This window comes from Dermochelys coriacea, chromosome 2, assembly GCF_009764565.3.
Source record: "Dermochelys coriacea isolate rDerCor1 chromosome 2, rDerCor1.pri.v4, whole genome shotgun sequence".
NCBI lineage: Eukaryota > Metazoa > Chordata > Testudines > Dermochelyidae > Dermochelys > Dermochelys coriacea.
The window spans coordinates 192,867,771-192,883,067 of record NC_050069.1 but is presented as its reverse complement, the minus strand read 5'-3'; positions in this window follow the sequence as shown (position 1 = coordinate 192,883,067).

Here is a 15,297-nt window from a genome sequence, read left to right as displayed (position 1 = left end):
ACCACCACCTGAGAGGGGTCCTTTCTGCCTGCCTGGATCACCACCTGGAGTTCCTGGAGCTGCTGCTGTGGAGTCTGCTGCCTGGAGCTGCTGAAGCCCCGAGGAGGAGAAGAAGAGGACCATCTACCAGTGGGGGAGCACCTAGAGACTTTGCAGACCACCGTGGAGGGGGCCTTAAGACTGAGTAACTTTCAAACTGTGCTCTTGTGGTGGGGGTCTTGAGTGTGTTTCCAGGGACACAGGGGGTGTGGCGTGGAGCTGCCCCCCGATCCATCTCTGTCCCCCCACCCCCCTCCACTACTACCACTACCGCTGCCCCCTCCACCACCCCCACTGACTGTATACCATCTGCCTCAGCTCCTGCCTCTGGACTCAGCTGCTTGCTTGGTTTGCCATGCCCTGATTCAACCCTTTGGCCCAGAAGCAGCAACCACCCTAAACAGACTTTGCACAAGCGCATGTGGGTGCACATGCCCCACCCCCTGGACTGCCCACCCCCAGCTTTGTCCTTTCAACCTGCCCCATTTGCCCTTTGCAGCTTTTGCCCCCCCTTATGCCCCAGCCCCCGCTTACTACCTTCAGTTTGTTTGCCTGCCCCGCCCATTTCCTCCTGCAGCCTCTGTTTGTTTGCCCTGCCCCAGCCTCTGAGGCTAGCCCCTTGGTTGCCCTGCCCTACCTCTGGCCTGCTTAGCCTCTTGCTCCGTGTGCCCATGCCCCCTCCTATGCGCTTGTGCAACTTCCCATTTTAGTTTCAACCCTCTTCACTGCACCCAGAACGTTGTTGTATCCCCCCCAGTGCAGCTAGAGGAGCCGGAATTCCACCCTTTGTTGGCGACTGACCCCTAACCCCTGATTGCCCCCCATCCAGCCCACCCCTTTTGGCGCCCTCTTCCCCTGCCTGCAGCCTAGCGGGGAGGAGTGGTCGACCTGCTTCCCCTTTCCCCTCCTTCTTTTGGTATCTCCACTTCCCTCCCTGCTCACGATGGCGGGGGATGAGACAGGTGGGACCCCTCCAGCAGCCCGAGCTGCCCCTCCCCGCCTGCCTCTCCGTCACCCCCGGAAGCCTCAACCTCCACTGCCGAACCATCTGCCACCGCTCCCGCTGGGGCGCCAGCAGCGACGGGCACTAGGGTGACCTCCGCTGCTGCCATGTCCTTCCCCCCCCTCAGATTTGGGGGGGAGCCCCGCCAGCCGGCGGGAAGGGCCAGGGTAAGAAGAAGGGGAAGGGCCCCGCTAAAAAGACCAGGCTCTCCATGACAGGGGCTGCCCCCAATGCCCCAGCCTCACCACTAGCTGGGGCGTCCCTCCCCGCTGTTCCCTCCACCAGCTCTGTGGGTGTCCCTCCCTGGCCCCCAGGGTGTACGCCCAGGTGGCAGCAGCCCCCCCGCCTGCCGCTACATTGTCTCTCCCGCCCACCGCCTCCGCTGCCATCTATAGCGGCCGGGGCCCCTTTCCCACCATGACCAGGAAGCACGGCGTCCGTTGCCTCCTGGTGCCCACCTCGCCCCACGTGGAGACCTATATGCGGGCATTAGCGAGGGTGGTGGGGCCCACGGCCATTGTGGCGGCCTCCAAAATGTATGGCAAGGTCGTCTTCTTCTTAGCATCGGAGGCCGCCGCCCAGGAGGGGGTGGAGAAGGGCCTGGCCGTAGGGGGCATGTTCGTTCCCCTGGAGCCACTAGAGGACCTGGGCGTCCGCCTGGTCCTAACCTCTGTCCCTCCCTTTCTTCCCAATGCCACCCTGTTACCCGCCCTCTCCACCCTGGGGAAACCCATATCTGTCATCAGCCCTCTCCCGTTGGGCTGCAAAGACCCCGCCCTCCGTCACGTCCTCTCGTTCCGCCGGCAAGTGCAGCTTCAACTGCCACCGGCGGCGCGTGATGGAGAGGCGCTGGAGGGGTCCTTCCTAGTCCCCTACCAGGGGGCCCATTACCGGGTACACTACTCCACAGGGGAGGCCCGGTGCTACCTCTGCCGGGCGATGGGGCACGTCCGGAGGGACTGCCTCTTGGCCCGGCAAGGAGGGGCATCCGGGACCCCCGAGTCTTGGCAGGGCACCAGCCCCATCATCGCCGGCGACCCTGGCTGCCCAGCGCCTGAAACTACCCCTCCTCCTTCCCAGTCCACCATTGCTCTCGCTCGGGCCCAAGGGACACCTCCCCAACTACCCCAGACGAGCGAGAGAGCCCCGCCATTTGTAATCAGGCGGGGCCTGTGGAGGAGGGTGCGGTAGGGACACCACCGGGCATGGGAGAGGGCCCGCCCCAAGGGGAGTCTTCCCTGCCTTGTGCTGCCCCACTGTTATCCCCTCGAGTCCCTGACCCATCACCTCTGCCCCCCTGACACGACCCCTGCTAGCCAGCCCCCGGATGATGCCATGGAGGGCTGGGCCCTAGTCCAGGGGAAGCGGGGCAAGTGGAAGGCTCGAGCTCCGCTCCTCCCATCTGACGCGGAGGCCCCCCGGAAGACCAGGAAGGGGGGCACCGATGCCGAGCCTTCCGCTTTACCCATGGGTGTGTTCCATCCACCGGTGCTGGCTGGGGAAGACGTGGCAGCACTGGAAGGCAGTATCTCCTCTCCACGGGAGTCCCTCCCCTCTGAGGCCCCGAGGGAGCCTGCCCTGCCCTGCTGCCATCTGAAACCTCAGTGTACACCGAGGCGACCATCGCATCAGGTGCTGGCGGGGAGAATCCCGGGGTGGGGGAAAATGATCTCCCGTCCATATATGAGGAGATCGAGGCCCTGGGTCTGACCCCAGTCACCCAGGGGGAGGATGACCCTATGCTAGCGGGCCTTGATCTGGGCGACTTCACTCCAGCCCCCCTTTCCCCATGCTCCCTCCCCCTAACCGTTGCTTCCACTCCCACCTCCGAGGAGCGCCTGGACTCCTCCATCAACCCGGCTGCAGATGGCACCCCGTTGAGGGCCACCGAGCCTGTTCAGGCGATGGCCAGTACCACGCGGCCGGGACCCGAGCCACCGGGGCACCCCTCGTTGGTGAGGAGCATTCGACCTCCTTCCCAGGAGGGGGCCCTACAGAAGAGAGTTCACCTCCTGATGCCATGGCTGCCAAATCCACCATAGAGCCTGCACCCGGCATCACTGAGAGCTCTCTCCCTGCCCAGAATCTCGCCTCTAACCCTGCCCCTGCCCCTATCCCGTCCACCTCCCAAGATGTTATTGCCTCCCCTGGGGCTGTCTCCTTTCCTTTTCCAATCGATGACCCCCAGGGAGCGGCCTTTGTGTTTACCCGTCCCGACCCACCAGGTGCTGCTATCTTCCCTCCGCCACCCCCTATCGCCCCAGGGTTCCAGGCGGGCCTAGTGGTGCCAACCCATCAGGAGCCCCGCCGGGGGTCCGCACCCTGTCTGCCTGGCTTGGTGGGCCACGGGGCTGTATCAAAGGCCCCGTGGGGGAGTAACCAGGAGACCATAACCCCACCCCCCCATGCACTGCGAGAGGAGTTGTGGGAGGTTTTTACAAGACATCCGTGGCTCCCGCAACAAAGTACAGCTTGCTCTCCAGCAATGGGGGGACTTTCATCAAATCCTCCGGGCCTCAAGGGCCCTCATGGGGGAGGGTAAAAGGACCGGGAGGCAGGGCACCGCGGCCTACCAGCGAGTCCACCTCTTCCCTGACTCCTTACTCACCTACGGGGTAGGTCACGGACTGCTGCGTGGCCCATCGGGAGCCACGAGCGTCCCTGCCAGCGAGGAATCCCCCCAGCCCTCCTCATGGCTCTTCTTACCATCGCAATATTGAACACCGGCGGCTGTAGGATGGGTCTCCACAGGTCCCAGGTGCTCTCCTTCCTTTGGGGTGGGGGGGTACTCTGTGGTTTTCCTGCAGGAGACCCATACGGATCCGACCACCGAAGACAGCTGGTGGCTGGATTGGGGGAGACAGGGTCTTCTTTAGCCATCTCACAGTTCGTATGGCTGGAGTGGCGACCTTGTTCTCCCCTGACCTACGGCCCGAGGTGCTGGGAGGGTCGCCGAGGCTGTGCCGGGATGCCAGCTGCACCTCTGGGTCTGCATGGAGGAGCTCGTAGTCAACCTCGTTAACATCTATGCCCCGGCAGCGAGCCCGGAGCAGCTGCAATTCTATCAGCAGGCATCCGCCTTCCTCGGCACCTTGGAGCCTCATGAGTACCTAGTCCTGGGCATCACCTGGGCATCACTTAACATCACCCTCGAGGAGCAGGACCGCTCGGGGACCTAGCAGAGCCTGGCCGCTGCCGCTGCCCTCCAGGAGATAGTCGAACACCACTCCCTGGTGGACGTCTGGCGTGGCCACCACCTGGATGACACTTCCACGTTCACCTTTGTCCGGGTGGAGGCCCATCGGTCGAGCCACTCCCAGTTGGACTGCATTTATTTATCATGCTTCCATCTTTCACGAGCCCACTTCTCCAGCATCTGGCCAACCCCATTTTCTGACCTTCATTTAGCCACTGTGACGGCCTCCCTCTGCGCGGAGGGGCCGGGACCGGTCTATTGGCATTTCAACAACAGCTTGCTGGAGGATGCGGGCTTTGTGGAGTCCTTCCAGGAGTTCTGGCTGGCCTGGCGAGGCAGCGGCATGCCTTTCCCTCGGCGCGGCGGTGGTGGGACCTAGGGAAGGTGCGCGTCTGGCTCTTCTGCCGTGACTACACCCGGGGTGCCAGCCAACGGAGGGATGCGGTGATAGAGCAGTTGGAATGGGAGGTCTTAGAGCTGGAGAGGCATCTGGCCACCAGCTCCGAGGATCTGCCCCCCCCCCCCCGCGGAGCGTGCTGGGAGAAGCAGGAGGAGCTCCAGGCCCTCGAGGACCATCGGGCCCGGGGGGCCTTTGTTCGATCCCGCATCCGTCTCCTTTGGGAGATGGATCGCGGCTCCCGCTTCTTCTACGCCCTGGAGAAAAAGAGGGGGGGCCAAGAAACATGTCACCTACCTTCTGGCAGAAGACAGCACCCCCGTCACGGATCCGGTGGAGATGTGTGGGAGGGCGAGAGCCTTCTACGCAAACATTTTCTCCCCAGAACCGACTGATCCTAACACTTGCAGAGTGCTCTGGGAGGAGCTCCCTACGGTCAGCTTGGCGACTGAGACCGGCTAGAGCTGCCTCTCACTCGGGCAGAGTTCTCGGAAGTCCTCCGTCGCATGCCCACCAATAAATCTCCGGGCATGGACGGGCTGACTGTGGAGTTCTACCGCGTGTTCTGGGACGTCCTCGGCCTAGACCTAGTCACCGTCTGGGCCGAGTCTTTGCAGAGCGGGGTCCTCCCTCTTTCATGCAGGCAAGCCGTGCTCGCCTTATTGCCAAAGAAGGGGGACCGCCGCGATTTACGAAATTGGCATCCCGTCTCGCTCCTCAGCATGGACTACAAAGTCGTGGCAAAAGCAATTTCACTGGGGCTAGGGTCTGTGCTGGCGGACGTGGTCCACCCAGACCAGACTTACACTGGGCCGCAGCATCTTCGACAACCTATATCTGGTCCAGGACCTTTTGGAACTCAGGTGTAGGGATGGTCTGTCGTTCGCCCTCCTGTCCTTAGATCAGGAGAAGGCGTTCGACAGGGTGGATCATGGGTATCTCCTGAGCACTCTGCAAGCATTTGGCTTCGGACCCCAGTTTGTGGGTTTTCTCCGGGCGCTGTACACCTCCGCAGAGTGTCTGGTCAGGCTCAACTGGATCCTGACCGAACCGGTCAGCTTCGGGCAAGGAGTACAGCAGGGGTGCCCCCTCTCGGACCAGCTGTAGGCTCTGGTGATCGAGCCCTTCCTCTCTCCTTCGAAGGAGGTTGACAAGGTTGGTGCTGCAGGAGCCGGAGCTGCGGCTGGTCCTGTCGGCATACGCTGATGACCTGCTCCTCGTGGTCCAGGACCCGGGCGACTTGGCGTGGGTGGAGGCTTGCCAGGCCATCTATTTGGCAGCCTCCTCCACATGGGTCAACTGGGTCAAGAGCTCTGGCTTGATGGTAGGGGACTGGTGGCAGGAGAGTTCCCTCCCACCCACGCTTCAGGCCATCTGTCTGCTGCTCTATCTCTGCGTTTACCTTTCTGCCACGCATCCCTCTCCCCCGGAGAACTGGCAGAATTTAGAGGGCGGGGTGATAGAGCGGCTCCGGAAATGGACAGGACTATTCCGGTGCCTCTCCCTTCTAGGGAGAACGCTGGTGCTTAATCAACTAGTCCTGTCCATGCTCTGGTACCGGCTCAACACCCTGGTCCTGACCCCGGGTTTTCTGGCCAACCTCCGGACATTGATTCTGGAGTTCTTTTGGTTAGGACTGCACTGGGTCCCTGTAGGGGTTCTCCATCTACCCCTGGAGCAGGGAGGGCAGGGCCTGAAATGTCTGCTTACTCAGGTCCATGTCTTCCACCTCCAGGCCCTGCAGAGGCTCCTTTATGGTGCAGGTAGTCCGGCGTGGAGCGTACTGGCGCACGCCTTCCTGTGCCGCTTCCGAGGGCTCCGATACGACTGACAGCTCCTTTATCTCCATCCGAGAGGTCTTCCGCGAGACCTCTCCGAGCTGCTGGTCTTCTACCAGGACGTCCTCCGGACCTGGAAACTCTTTTCAATGACCAGTAATGCTCTAATGAGTAGTTCTGTACCATGACTGAATTTGTACACTTTTAATAAAGTGAGAAACAAGCTTCTGTTCCAAACTCAGTGTTTCTTTTATTAAGGCAACCCTTCATATTTTTGGGGTGAGGCCCTAAGGGCCCCCCACAACCTCTCCAATTTTCTAGACTCATGTTTTTTGTGCAGTTGCAACTTAATTTCAACTTCTAGCTCTACTCTCCCTTTCCTCATCTGAGGGGGCATTGAGACACTAACCTTCTGGTCCATCGCCTCTCGAGGGGTTCCCTCTGCCTTCCACTACAGCAGCACTGTCCTGCAAGCAGCTTTTCAGGAGCCTCAAAGGCAAGCTATAAGCCATAATGCTGCCATAAGCCACTAACCCTTGCTGTTTCGGGGTGTTGGGTTTTGAGTTGGACGTAGCGTTACACTCTCCTGCCTCCTTGAAGCTGCAATTCCACTATGGAAAAAACCCCAACACTCACTCAAGAGCATGAGAATTCCCAAGGAGATGAGAACCCTTCACAGCCTGCCTGTTCAGGGATAAGACTGGTGAACTCCAGAAGTTCTGGATCCCAAACAGATAAAAGCAGGCAGTCCCTTCTCAAGGGAGTAATTCATACCGTTCAGGAACAGGTGATGGTAAACAACAACAACAACGTTTTGAGTAGAGGCAGGTGAATTTTTTTGAATAGTTTGTCAAAGAGCAGTTTCAGTTGACTCAGCTATACAAATTGGACACTAGTAGTTTAGGTCACTTACAAAACAGCGAGCAGGAGCATCACCACCAGTTCCTTCTCTAGCACCACCATCCTGCTTATCACTCTTAGCCCAGTAGTTAAGGTACACACCTCTGCTGTAGGAGACCCAGGTTTGACTCCTGACCCAAAGCAGACTTTCAAGTCATGAAAAATTTCAACCGGAACGTCTTTTAAAAACTGCCACTGAACTGCAAAAATCAGTTATTCTCCCAGCTCTCATTTTGAACCCTTTCTCCTTTGCCTTCCTGCCTTAGAGTATCAGAGGTGTAGCTGTGTTAATCTGTATCCACAAAAACAATGGGAAGTCCAATGGCACCTTAAAGACTAAGATTTCTCTAGGCATAAGCTTTCATGGGTAAAACCCCCACTTCTTATCAACTTACCTCCCATTTTTTACCCATGAAAGCTTATGCCCAAATAAATCTGTTAGTCTTTAAGGTGCCACCGGACTCCTCGTTGCCTTAGAGTGTATGTTTCCTGGGCCTTTGTTCCTCCCAGAGTCTCTCTCTGTGCCAGGCTTGCTGCCCTACCCCCATCTTACACAGAAATCCCGTTACTCCTGTGAAGCCCTGCTTCAGACTGCAGGGTAACGGGAATTGTACCTGTCTGGGTCCTGCCCGTGGATCCTCCACTCTGCCAGAGAAAGGGGCTTAGTCTGAAAGGCAACAAGGAGTGTCTCTCTCCACCCTTCCACCTCTATAGGGTGTATCCACATTAGGAGCACTTCATGCAGTCTATGCCCAGAATGGAGGCATGTGAGGACTCCATTCCTCATGCAGCTGCACCATTGTGGGATTACAGGCAGGTAAATGAGAAAACCTCTCTTGTTCAAAATGACTCCTGTTTTACTGAGTAAAGCCCTGAGTGGTACAAGGTCTCCTAAAGTACTTACATGGGTATTGGCCGGGGGGTGGGGAGGGAGCAAGGAGGTGTCCATTCATGTTCCCATGGACATTCAACAGGCTATTCCCACTATCAGGGTATTTGTTCCAGTACACTTCTTGGTTAAGTGGTCCCCAGACCAGGATGAACAGCATAACCTCCCTCTTGTAAATAGCCAGAATAAGTACCACATACACACTACTTGGTGGCAAGCCAGTAGTGTGTCATCTCGCAGTATGATCCTTGCTTTGAGTGCAACAGCATTCTGGTTAAATCCCTGCAGCGGTGTATAAAATATTCATTCTGAGGCAATTTTTTCCTCGGCCTTGATGTGACCTGTGGCAAGAGCCAGGACTCCTAACTCTGGCTACAAAGAAACTGTGTTTACACCTGCCAATCCTCCCAAACAGATTTCCTATACCTCCAAATTTAGATGTGTAAATTAATCTGGGTATTCATTAGAGAAGTTAGTAGCTGAGAATGCAGAGCTGCCTCAGCCCTCACTACTATGCTTTTTCTTATTTTTTACTTGAACCGTCTTGTAAAGAGGCAGAGAGAGAGAGCGCGCGCGAGCTGACATCCTCCACTGACCCAGAAGGCAACTGCTTGAATTTAGACGACCAAGGAACCTCCACTGCAATTGTAGAAGGGACCAGACTTTTTGTAGCAGGAACCCATTCTTCATATGATTCTGAACCACCTATAGTTAACAGCCTGGATATCAAAAAAAAGAAGTGTAGTTCAGCAAAGAGTCCTCTGCTAGCCTAACTGAGGCATTTTGGTTCCCTGAAGAACTCAGTTAGGAAACTTCAATCTTTGATCCGGTCAAAAGGTTAATTTCTGGTATGAGGTGGAACAGCAAGCTCTTCTGAGCAGGCACTGCCTTTATGTTTGTAGAAAGCCTAGCACAATGGGGGCTTGGCCTCTAGACGCTATCATAACGCAGAGCTCTGGCAATCTCAGCTATGCTAGAGTTTCTCTTGGACGGTTGTTTGGGGTTCTACAATGAAGCCCCACAGAGATAGGGTATCAACCTTACCATTATTCTCTATGCAGGCACCTTGGTCTCCCCATCTGAGTATTATCAGGTGTCAGTTCATCAGAATGGCCATATTAGACAGTCCTAGGGCTGACTCTTCTAACTACCATTATCTCTGAAAGACAGGTTTTGTAATTAGTACCTCTGTATATATAAGAACCATGCTGCTCTGCGTGGGAGGAAAAAGTTATCCTTTTAGGTCCAGAAATCCTTAGCACTCTTTTGTATGATTGTGGCATAAACAGGCATTCATAATACTCTAAAACAACACACACACACACACACACACACACACACACACACATTCTATGAGGTTTCAGAGTAGCAGCCGTGTTAGTCTGTATTCGCAAAAAAGAAAAAAAAAAGGAGTACTTGTGGCACCTTAGAGACTAACAAATTTATTTGAGCATAAGCTTTCGTGAGCTACAGCTCACTTCATTGGATGCATTCAGTGGAAAATATAGTAGGGAGATTTATATACACACACACAGAACATGAAACAATGGGTTTTATCATACACACTGTAAGGAGACTGATCACTTAAGATGAGCTATTACCAGCAGGAAGGAGGTGGGGGGGGGGGGAAAAGGAGGAAAACCTTTTTTTGTGGTGATAATCAAGGTGGGCCATTTCCAACAGTTAACAAGAACGTCTGAGGAACAATGGGGGGTGGCATGGGGGGAGAAATAACATGGGGAAATAGTTTTACTTTATGTAATGACCCATCCACTCCCAGTCTCTATTCAAGCTTAAGTTAATTGTATCCAGTTTGCAAATTTAAATCCCAATAAGCAGTCTCTCATTGGAGTCTGTTTTTGAAGTTTTTTTTGTTGAAGGATAGTCACTCAGGTCTGTAATTGTGTGACCGGAGAGATTGAAGTGTTCTCCGACTGGTTTTTGAATGTTATAATTCTTGACGTCTGATTTGTGTCCATTTATTCTTTTACGTAGAGACTGTCCAGTTTGACCAATGTACATGGCAGAGGGGCATTGCTGGCACATGATGGCATATATCACATTGGTAGATGCGCAGGTGAACGACCCTCTAACAGTGTGGCTGATGTGATTTAGGCCCTATGATGGTGTCCCCTGAATAGATATGTGGACAGAGTTGGCAATGGGCTTTGTTGCAAGGATAGGTTCCTGGGTTAGTGGTTCTGTTGTGTGGTGTGTGGTTGCTGGTGAGTATTTGCTTCAGATTGGGGGGCTGTCTGTAAGCAAGGACTGGCCTGTCTCCCAAGATCTGTGAGAGTGATGGGTCATCCTTCAGGATAGGTTGTAGATCCTTGAAGATGCGTTGGAGAGGTTTTAGTTGGTGGCTGAAGGTGATGGCTAGTGGCGTTCTGTTATTTTGTTTGTTGGGCCTGTCCTGTAGTAGGTGACTTCTGGGTACTCTTCTGGCTCTGTCAATCTGTTTCTTCACTTCAGCAGGTGGGTACTGTAGTTGTAAGAATGCATGATAGAGATCTTGTAGGTGTTTGTCTCTGTCTGAGGGGTTGGAGCAAATGCGGTTATATCGTAGCGCTTGGCTGTAGACAATGGATCGAGTGGTATGATCTGGATGAAAGCTAGAGGCATGTAGATAGGAATAGCGGTCAGTAGGTTTCCGGTATAGGGTGGTGTTTATGTGACCATCACTTATTAGCACCGTAGTGTCCAGGAAGTGGATCTCTTGTGTGGACTGGTCCAGGCTAAGGTTGATGGTGGGATGGAAATTGTTGAAATCATGGTGGAATTCCTCAAGGGCTTCTTTTCCATGGGTCCAGATGATGAAGATGTCATCAATATAGCGCAAGTAGAGTAGGGGCATTAGGGGACAAAGGCTGAGGAAGTGTTGTTCTAAGTCAGTCATAAAAATATTGGCATACTGTGGAGTCATGCGGGTACCCATCCCAGTGCCGCTGATTTGAAGGTATACATTGTCCCCAAATGTGAAATAGTTATGGGTGAGGACAAAAGTCAAAGTTCAGCCACCAGGTTAGCCATGACATTATTGGGGATACTGTTCCTGATGGCTTGTAGTCCATCTTTGTGTGGAATGGTGTAGAGGGCTTCTACATCCATAGTGGCTAAGATGGTGTTTTTAGGAAGATCATCGATGGATTGTAGTTTCCTCAGGAAGTCAGTGGTGTCTTGAAGATAGCTGGGAGTTCTGGTAACGTAGAGCCTGAGGAGGGAGTCTACATAGCCAGACAATCCTGCTGTCAGGGTGCCAATGCCTGAGATGATGGGGCTCCCAGGATTTCCAGGTTTATGGATCTTGGGTAGCAGACAGAATACCCCAGGTCGGGGTTCCAGGGGTGTGTCTGTGCGGATTTGTTCTTGTGCTTTTTCAGCGAGTTTCTTGAGCAAATGCTGTATTTTCTTTCTGTAACCCTCAGTGGGATCAGAGGGTAATGGCTTGTAGAAAGTGGTGTTGGAGAGCTGTCTAGTAGCCTCTTGTTCATATTCCGACCTATTCATGATGATGACAGCACCTCCTTTGTCAGCCTTTTTGATTATGATGTCAGAGTTGTTTCTGAGGCTGTGGATGGCATTGTGTTCTGCACGGCTGAGGTTATGGGGCAAGTGATGCTGCTTTTCCACAATTTCAGCCCATGCACGTCAGCGGAAGCACTTTATGTAGAATTCCAGTCTGTTGTTTCGACCTTCAGGAGGAGTCCACCCAGAATCCTTCTTTTTGTAGTGTTGGTAGGAGGGTCCCTGTGGGTTAATACATTGGTTAGAGGTGTGTTGGAAATATTCCTTGAGTCAGAGATGTCGAAAATAGGATTCTAGGTCACCACAGAACTGTATCATGTTCATGGGGGTGGAGGGGCAAAAGGAGAGGCCCCGAGATAGCCCAGCAGAAGAATCTGTCCTAAGAGTATAGTTGGACAGATTAACAATATTGCTGGGTGGGTTAAGGGAACCACTGTTGTGGCCTCTTGTGGCACGTAGTAGTTTAGATAGTTTAGTGTCCCTTTTCTTTTGTAGAGAAGCAAAGTGTGTGTTGTAGATGGCTTGTCTAGTTTTTGTAAAGTCCAGCCACGAGGAAGTTTGTGTGGAAGGTTGCTTCTTTGAGAGTATCCAGTTTTGAGAGCTCATTCTTAATCTTTCCCTGTTTGCTGTAGAGGATGTTGATCAGGTGGTTCCGCAGTTTCTTTGAGAGTATGTGGCACAAGCTGTCAGCCTAGTCTGTGTGGCATGGAGATTGTAATGGATTTTTTACCTCCAGTCCTTTTGGTATGATGTCCATCTGTTCGCATTTGGAGAGGAAGATGATGTCTGTCTGTATCTGTATGAGTTTTTTCATGAAGTTGATAGATTTCCACTCTATACGGCTAAATTCAGTGCCTTGCATAATAACAGGTTTCAGAGTAGCAGCCGTGTTAGTCTGTATTCACAAAAAAGAAAAGGAGTACTTGTGGCACCTTAGAGACTAACAAATTTATTTGAGTATAAGCTTTCATGAGCTACAGCTCACTTCATCGGGTGCATTCGGTGGAAAATACAGTGGGGAGATTTATATACACACACACAGAGAACATGAAACAATGGGTTTTATCATACACACTGTAAGGAGAGTGATCACTTAAGATGAGCTATTACCAGCAGGAAAGAGTGGGGGGTGGGGGGGGAAGGAGGAAAACCTTTTGTGGTGATAATCAAGGTGGGCCATTTCCAGCAGTTAACAAGAATGTCTGAGGAACAGTGGGGGGTGGCATGGGGGGAGAAATAACATGGGGAAATAGTTTTACTTTATGTAATGACCCATCCACTCCCAGTCTCTATTCAAGCCTAAGTTAATTGTATTCAGTTTGCAAATTTAAATCCCAATAAGCAGTCTCTCGTTGGAGTCTGTTTTTGAAGTTTTTTTTGTTGAAGGATAGCCACTCTCAGGTCTGTAATCGTGTGACCGGAGAGATTGAAGTGTTCTCCGACTGGTTTTTGAATGTTATAATTCTTAACATCTGATTTGTGTCCATTTATTTTTATGTAGAGACTGTCCAGTTTGACCAATGTACATGACAGAGGGGCATTGCTGGTACATGATGGCATATATCACATTGGTAGATGTGCAGGTGAACGAGAAATGCCAGGGTCTTATGGCTTTAAAGTTGCTGTAGGGAAGATGTTAAAATCCTGTACCAGTTGGCGTGTTAGTCATTTGGAAAATATTTATGAAGGAAGCAATGCTTCCTCTGCAAGGTCCCTAGTGGCATTGTGGGCAAAAGCATATTAGCCTCATCTGAGGAAGATTTATAAAATAAACTTAAAAATTCATGCTTGACTAAGAAGCATATTTGAAATATGAAACCTTGGTAAGTTATATTTGGGGAAATATGTGGGCGTGTCTAAATGCAGAAGTTATGCCAATTTAAAAAACAAACAAACTATTTAAAAAATCACTTTAGGTAAACCAATCCAACCCCTGTGTAAATACTCTGAGGTTTAAACCCACAGAAGTTTACCTTTAGTTTAACCCATGCAAGAATGTGTGTAGACCAGGCCTATGCCAATGGGATCATGTGAGCCCAAGTTTAGATATTCATCCAACTATGATTAGGACCAGTGAACTCGTGAAGCACCTTTCTCTGGAAGTAAGTGAACAATTACCACTAGAGCCAAAGCACTGTAACCAGGCTCTGCTGACCAAAAGAGAATAAATTAAATGTTCTGGATTAAAAAGAAATGTGGAAACCTAAACAAATCACATATTCCTGGATTAAGAGGCATGTCACTAAATAACAGGGTCATTAAAATAAATGGAATATGTATAATTTACTTTGAGGCCAGAATGGAGGGAATAGCACTGCACAGTTCGGGGGTGGGAGGGGTAGAATATGTCAGGTTGACAGACCAGTGTATGTTTTCTGGCCTTTGTTTCAGTATCTGGCTGCATAACCCAAGTTTGACAAAAAAATTTAATGACAAAGGAACCCTGCTCATCCAAATGTTACTCCAAGGGTGAAATTCAACCCATGCACCAGGTCTAGGCATCATTTAAGCCTTATTTTGCGTGGTGCATAGATCTCATGCTCTTCCTCTGCACTGGAGTGAAATGTTGATATATTGGGCTGGCTGAAAATGAAAGACAGCCAAGGAAAGTTCACATTTGAATAGGAGAGGTTAGGTCTTACTTAAAAAATAAATAAATAAAATTAATTACCTAAATATTTTGCTATGGAGATCAAACAGATGCTGTAGTCAGAAACAAGTGGACTGGCAGCGATCATGGCTTGTCTATACTGTCTGCTGTTTGGACTATTGAGGCGTGAGTAGTAATGCACACCAGATGCTGTGCTGGAACTCCCCATGTGGACACTGCGGGCCCGAAATAAATGGTTCCTAGTTCATGTCCACTTAGTCCTCTTCAAACTGCAGGGCAATGCAGACATAGCCTTAGTTTAATGAACAGAGAACCGGTGCCCAACATTCAGGAAACACATTTTCCTTCAACCTGATGACTCATGATTATTTCCCTTGTCACACATCCCTTCTCTGTCCCTGTGGATTCTTTTCCTGCTGCCACTTTGATAGCCTTAAAGGGTGCTACACTTAATAAACCAGAGGAGGGCCTCATATCAAGAAATGAGCCAAAACTGGACTTCAAGATGGCACTGGTTGCCTGTTGTTTTCAGGATTGAATTTAAGGTGTTAATGTTGGCCTATAAACCCCTCAATGGCTTGAGACCTTCCTATTTGGAAGACAGCCTCTCATTATGCCACAAGGTTACAGTTGTGCACAGAGGAGACACTTCAGCTGTAACCCAAGCACTTTAAAGGAAACGCAGCTGGTGATAGAGCAATCTCCTTTCAGAGCCTTCTGCTCTGAAACAAGCTTCACCACTTGGTCTCAAATAGCCCTGAGCTGTTGGCCTTCAGGGCTTGCTGCAAGGTTAGGTGTATCTATTTAAGTGGGTTGCCACATTCGATGGGGTTCAATCTGTATGGGGAAGGGGAGTAACTTGGTTGGGTTTTGAAGGAGATTCAGTTCTGTTGGGGTAAGAGGCTGTTTAATTTGTTTTTATAACTTGTCAGAGTGCAGAGAGCTCTCTCCCTTCAGAA